Here is a 6,522-nt window from a genome sequence, read left to right on the forward strand (position 1 = left end):
TAACAAATATTAAAAAATTATATGAATTACTCTTGCTTATAACAATTATAAATTAATAATTAATATTTTAAATAACTAATTTTATTTACTATAATTAATTATAATAAGTTTTATAATTTTATAATTTGTGCGAGTGAGGATTTTGTTATAATATATATTATTTTTTAATCTATTTTTAGAATAAGTTATATCTAATAAATATAAATAACATATATTTATTAGTAATTAATAAAATAGTTAAATTATATTACTAGTTCAAATAATTATGACTATTTGATTTTACCAAATTATAAAATCAATTAATTATTATTTATTAATTATTTATTTCTTTATATTTGATAAATATAATAGATATAATTAAACATAATCTTTTAATTTACAATTATAATTAACATATATATTGTTATAGTTATATTAATTATTTTTGTTTATATAAATTTATTAATAATTATTAATATTTTAATAATTATTAAAAAGTAATAACGATTTAAAATAAATAATTGCTCAAGTAGTCATAACTATTTAACTAGTTTGATGAATAGATTTATTTTTTAAATCTTTTATTAATTTTTGAAATATCAATAAATTAGTATTATTTTATTCTAAACAAACTTATATGAACAAAAACATTTGTTTTATGAAAAAGGGAGATATCACTAATGGATGAAAAATGAGAAAAAAAAAAAGAAAAAAATGAAATATTGGGAAAAATGTAAAAAGAGAGAAAAGGAATACTCAAATTAAAAACTCGAAAGGGCGATTTGAGTAGAAAAACCTTTGAATTGAAAGTTGGACAGCTCAAATTCATAGAAGATTAAAGACATCTGAAGATCTTTCAAAGCTGAAACAAAGTTTGCTGAGCTCAAAATGATTTTGACAGTCAATGGAATGAGTTTTTAAAAAAGAATCCTAGATTAATATTTAGAATTGCCTGAATATTCATTATTTAGATATACCATTCATCCAACTTGTTTCTTCCCTATTTGTTTTTGTACCAAACTCGCTCTTCATTGATTGCCTTTCTCCCAATTCACCTTGTGCTCTCTTATTCTTAGATCCCCAAAAATAAATTGAGAAACTATCTTATTACGTTATAATTATCATGATTTGAAATGATAATGAATGAATGACAATGTGCATAAAAGAGTCTTGCATTCCTTTGAAAAGAAATCCAAGATGATAAAGGAAAAAATAAAGAGAGTGCGAAAACCTGACAAGATGATTTGAAAAGACGCATATGTAACCAAATGATGAATATGGTGATGGCTTGGCCAACAAAATGAAGAGAGGGCAAAAATCTGAAAGGATGATGTGATCAAGAAATTAATATGGTGATGGATTGGTCAACATAACTTATGAGTTATGGTCAAGTGATGACCTAATATGGATTAATTGACAAAATTTATTCTGAGATTGATAATGCTGAGAAACCTATGAGTAATGATTAAATTATATGGGGTAATGGATGAAATTTGTTCTAGAATGGCTAGTGTTGAGAAGCCTATGAGTGGTGACCAAGTGATAAAAGATAAAATTTGTTTGAAACTGCTAATGTTAAGAAGCCTATAAGTGGTGACCAAATGATGAAGGATGAAATTTGTTTTAGAATGGCTAGTGCTGATAAGCCTATGAATGGTGATCAAGTGATAGAAAATAGAATTTGTTCTAGAATGGCTAGTGCTGAGAAGCTTATGAGTGGTGACCAAGTGCTAAAAGATAGAATTTGTTTTGAAATGGCTAATGCTAAGAAGCCTGTGAGTGGTGACCAAATGATGAAGGATGAAATTTGTTCTAAAATGGTTAGTGCTAAGAAGCCTATGAGTGGTAACCAAATGTAGACATCCTATTTTGTCTAGGGTTTTTTTATCAATCGAGACTAATCTGAGCTCAGTTGTAGGGATTTTTATTCATTTTTATTTTAGATTTTTTTTATTTTTGTATTTATCCTTTTTATTTTTTTTTTGTCTATCTATTGTTTAATTTCTTTTTCTTTTTCCATTATTTAATTAATTTAAAAAAAAAAGCTGAAAGAATAAGATTAGGATTGGTGCTAATTTTTAGCTTTGGGTGATAATCAGAATTGCACTGAAACTCAATCACATAGTTTTATAAATGGTTGTAATTTACAGCAAGGAAGATGGCAACAGAACACGGGAACAACTGGAGAAACACAAAAAACAAAAGTAAAAAGCTACAAAAAATTTAAAGGCACATTGAGGAGAAGCCAAGAAGAAGTCATCGCTGCTACAGAAAGGAGTGAAAATGAAAGAACCTTTGTTTTTTCTTCATCTTTAGGCTCCCTGAAATCTCGTGGCTTCAACCTTAAATTCAAACTCGCCCATGATCCGTCTCTCTCTCTTTTCTTCTTTCACCGAAAGGTCTGGTGGATCTTTAATTTGGCAGCGGTGATTGACTTCGTTGACTCAGGTCACGACTTGATAGTAGCAGCTGATGTGTCTGCATCTGATTTGATTAAGTACGTTACTACTGAATATGGAGTTGATTTCGATGAGGATTCATCGGCAATGGTTATTGATCACAAAAGCTATGTAATTTCTGAAACTAAGGGTGACCATACGTTGATTGTCAGTGATGATTTTATCCAATCTGATGTTACTTTTGGAATAAAAAAAAAACTGAAATCCACGGCCCCACCAATTCCCACCAAGCTAATTTTGCTATCGTCTCCACCTTGCCATCCTTCCATTATTGATAATTCATCCCGAAACTGTTCATTTCATCTCCTAACCAATCTCTTTTCTTTGAATGGTATTAAGATCTTTAATCCAAATGGCTTGTAAAAAGATCAGAGAGTACGATTCCAAGAGACTTTTGAAAGAGCACCTCAAATGCTTAGCTAATATTCATCTCCAGATTTGCTCTACCCAAGTGACACAATCTGCTGATTCCACTTAGTTAGCAAACCAAGAACCATGGTTTCCATCCACCAAATTGGTTGTCAAGCCAGATATGTTGTTTGAAAAGCGTGGAAAAAGTGGCTTGGTTGCTCTCAATTTAGATCTTGCTCAAGTTGCTGAATTCGTCAAAGCACACCTTGGCGTTGAAGTTGATATAGGTGGTTACGAAGCTCTTATAACCACCTTTATTGTTGAACCTTTTGTCCCTCATGAACAAGAGTATTACCTTTCAATAGTCTCTGAAAGGCTTAGCTTAACCATTAGCTTTTCAGAATGTGGAGGCAATTGAAGAGAACTAGGATAAGGTTAAGACCATTTTTCTTTCATCTGAGAAACCTATGACCCTCGAGACGTGCTCGCCATTGATAGCTACATTTCCTTTTGAAGTTCGAGGGAAGATTGGTGACTTCATCATGGCTGTCTTTTCTATCTTTCAAGATCTCGATTTCAGCTTTCTAGAGATGAGTCCATTTACGCTGGTGAATGGAAAACCATACCCACTGGATATGAAGAGAGAGTTAGATGACACTGCTGCATTCAAGAACTTCAATAAGTGGGGTAACATAGAGCTTCCTCTGCCTTTTGGAAGAGCCTTGAGCCCAACAGAAAGCTTTATTCATTCATTGGATGAAAAGACGAGTGCATCCTTGAAATTCACTGTTTTGAATCCAAAAGGGCGTATCTGGACAATGGTTGCTGGAGGTGGGGCTAGAATCATATATGCTGACACTTTGAGCCGTCGAGCCAAGTTGAGCCGCATCCTCGAAGCCGTTCCTTTCAGTTGATTTATGTGTCTAGAGCAAAGCCGCATTAACACTCCAGCCGAACTGTTTCGATTTTTTTTTTTGGTATTTTTTTTGGTATTTTTTTTTATTTATTTTCTTTGTTTTTTTGTAGTTTTTTTTATTTTTTTTATTTATGTGTTTGTTTATTTTTTTAGAATATTTTTTGCATGAATAAATAAAAAAAGAATAAAAAATATAAAATAAAATTTTCAAGAATAATATTTTTGAGGAAAAGTTGAAAGTATCAATTTTCCTTGAAAATAAGTTTTCTAAAAAATATTTTTGAGGAAAAGTTGAAAATATCAATTTTCTTTGAAAATAATTTTCTGAAAAAGGTTTTTGAGGAAAAGTTGAAAGTATCAATTTTGAGGAAAAGTTGAAAGTATCAATTTTGAGGAAAAGTTGAAAGTATCAATTTTCCTTGAAATTAAAGTTTAAAAAAAAAACATTTTGAGGAAAAGTTGAAAGTATCAATTTTTCTCGAAATTAAAGTTTCGGTAAAACATTTTGGGGAAAAGTTGAAAGTATCAATTTTCCTTGTACAAAAGCAATGAGTTTTTGAAGAGAAAAGGATTTATATCTAAAACTGAATCATTTTTTTATTTCTTTTCCTTTTTGTTTCTTGAATTTTCTTTAATGTTAAATAATCCGACGATGGAGCCTCTATAAGTAAAATAGTAGTCTCCTTGCATACTTTTTAGGTGAGGAAATTTTCTCAATTTTCTGCTAAAAGCATTAGAGTCAATTGAGAATAATTTTCAATAATAATTACTTGGTAAATTTTTAAGGCTTATTGGATAACACAAAATTAAATTGGTACCATCTTTCGATGGGCGTTGTGAGGGTGCTATAACCTTTCTAATACGTAACCGTACTCCCAAACCCTGTTCTGATTAGTAGGCCTGAACCTATTCTTTTAGAGACCCCTTAGGCTTAGGTGTTCTTTAAAATGATAGATTCTTTAAGTGACCAATCGCACTTAGATAAAAAAGATTGGTGGCGATTCCTTCAAGTCAATGTCTAGCAATGGATCTCCGGATCTAGACATTATGACACCAAATGATGGAAGACGAAACTTGTTTTGAACTTGCTAATGCTGAGAAGCCTATGAATGATGATCAAGTGATGAAAATGATGAAGATCAGTTGATGAAACTTGTTCTAAAGTGCTGAGAAGCTAAAATGGGAAAATGTGAAATGATGGGGACTTGAGAACCATGTTACCACATTAGAATTTTATGACAGTGACATCCGTATTACATGCATTGCATTTGCATTGTTGTTTGGAAAATGTTTAAAACTTTGGTTTGGCCATGCATTTGCATTATGCAGCAAACATTTGACTCATGGTTGAGAACATGACATTTATTACATACAAAATTTTGACTTTGAAAAGCCATCTAGAAAAAAATCGTGAATCTTTGGATGAAGTCTTTTAAGATAAATTTGTGAACCCTCAAATAAAAATCGTTGAGTCTTAGATGAAAATATTTAAGAAATCTTCAAATGAGAATCTTTGAGTCTTAAATAAGAATTTTTGAGTATTAAATGAGAATTTTTAAGAAATACCAAAAAAACAAAACGACTTAGCTGGAGCGGCTTAAAGCGACTAGGCTGCAGACACAGGAAGAGGCTGGAACGGCACGACTCAAGGCATGGCTCGCGACTTAGCTCGGCTAGAGTCAAAAGTTGGAGATGGGTCAAAAGTGAGTCAGCGCTTTGGGTCGGGTTGCCCGAATGAAAAATGCACGGATCCTGGGTCTCCTTAAACACCAAAACGACATCATTTTAGTGACGCTATAAAAGGCTAAATCCTAGCTTTTCCCCTCAAATTTCTCCTTCCCCTTTCTTTCTTTCCTTTTCTTTCTAGAAACTAAAGAACTCTGGTTGAATCTTCACCGGATTTTGGAAAAAGTCACTAGAATCTGAGTAGGTTCATCAGACGTTTGCCAAAAAATTCAACTAATGTCGAAATCTTCACCGAATTTTGGAAAAAGTCACCAAAATCTGAGTAGGTTCACTGGACGTTCGTTAAAAAATTCAATCGATGTCAGAATCTTTATCGGATTCTAGGAAAGTTGCTAGAAAATTCAACCGGCGTTGAAAACTTGTCGAAAAATTTAACCAACACAAAAAAATTCACCGAAAACTAGAAATTTTTCAAAAGAATTCCTTTTTTTAACCTAAAAAACTCCCAAAATTTTTTATTAATTATTCAAATTAATAATATTAAAAATATTAATTAAATATAATTAATTATAATTATATTAATTAAATTATAATGATTATAATTAATAGATAATTATATTAATTGTATTGGATTAATATTATATTTATCATAATATAATTAATTAATTAATTAATTAATTAATTACTTAAAATTAATAAATTATTATTAGTATTAATAATAGTACTAAAAATTGTATACTATTAATTTAATAAATTACTATTTATTATAAAATTAGTATTATCAAAATTATTGTATAATCTAAAATAGGATTATTATAAATATTAAGCATAATATTTATAAATATAAATATTATATTTAAATAGTATAATTGCTTTATAATTTAGACAAGGTATAATAAGTATAAAATTTTTAATTTACTTTTAATAAAATATTATAGTTATGTGTATTCATAACTAATATTAAAATAAATAATAAAAATGATAGATAATTGTTCAAATTGTTATAATTATTTTGAACGTGTTCAAAAAATAAATTTATTTTATATATTTTTACTTATTAATCTTTGGAATATTAGTAAATTTATATTATTTTATTTGAAATAAGCTTGTATGAATAGAAACAATTATTTT

General features: G+C 29.5%; 1 pseudogene; it reads left to right on the forward strand.

The window, feature by feature from the left end:
- Positions 1-1,527: 1,527 nt before the first annotated feature.
- Positions 1,528-3,919, forward strand: LOC111313242 (ATP-citrate synthase alpha chain protein 2 pseudogene; annotated as a pseudogene).
- Positions 3,920-6,522: the final 2,603 nt, after the last annotated feature.

Source organism: Durio zibethinus, chromosome 13, assembly GCF_047325235.1.
Source record: "Durio zibethinus cultivar Kanyao isolate XHJ-2024 chromosome 13, ASM4732523v1, whole genome shotgun sequence".
NCBI classification, from domain to species: Eukaryota; Viridiplantae; Streptophyta; class Magnoliopsida; order Malvales; family Malvaceae; genus Durio; species Durio zibethinus.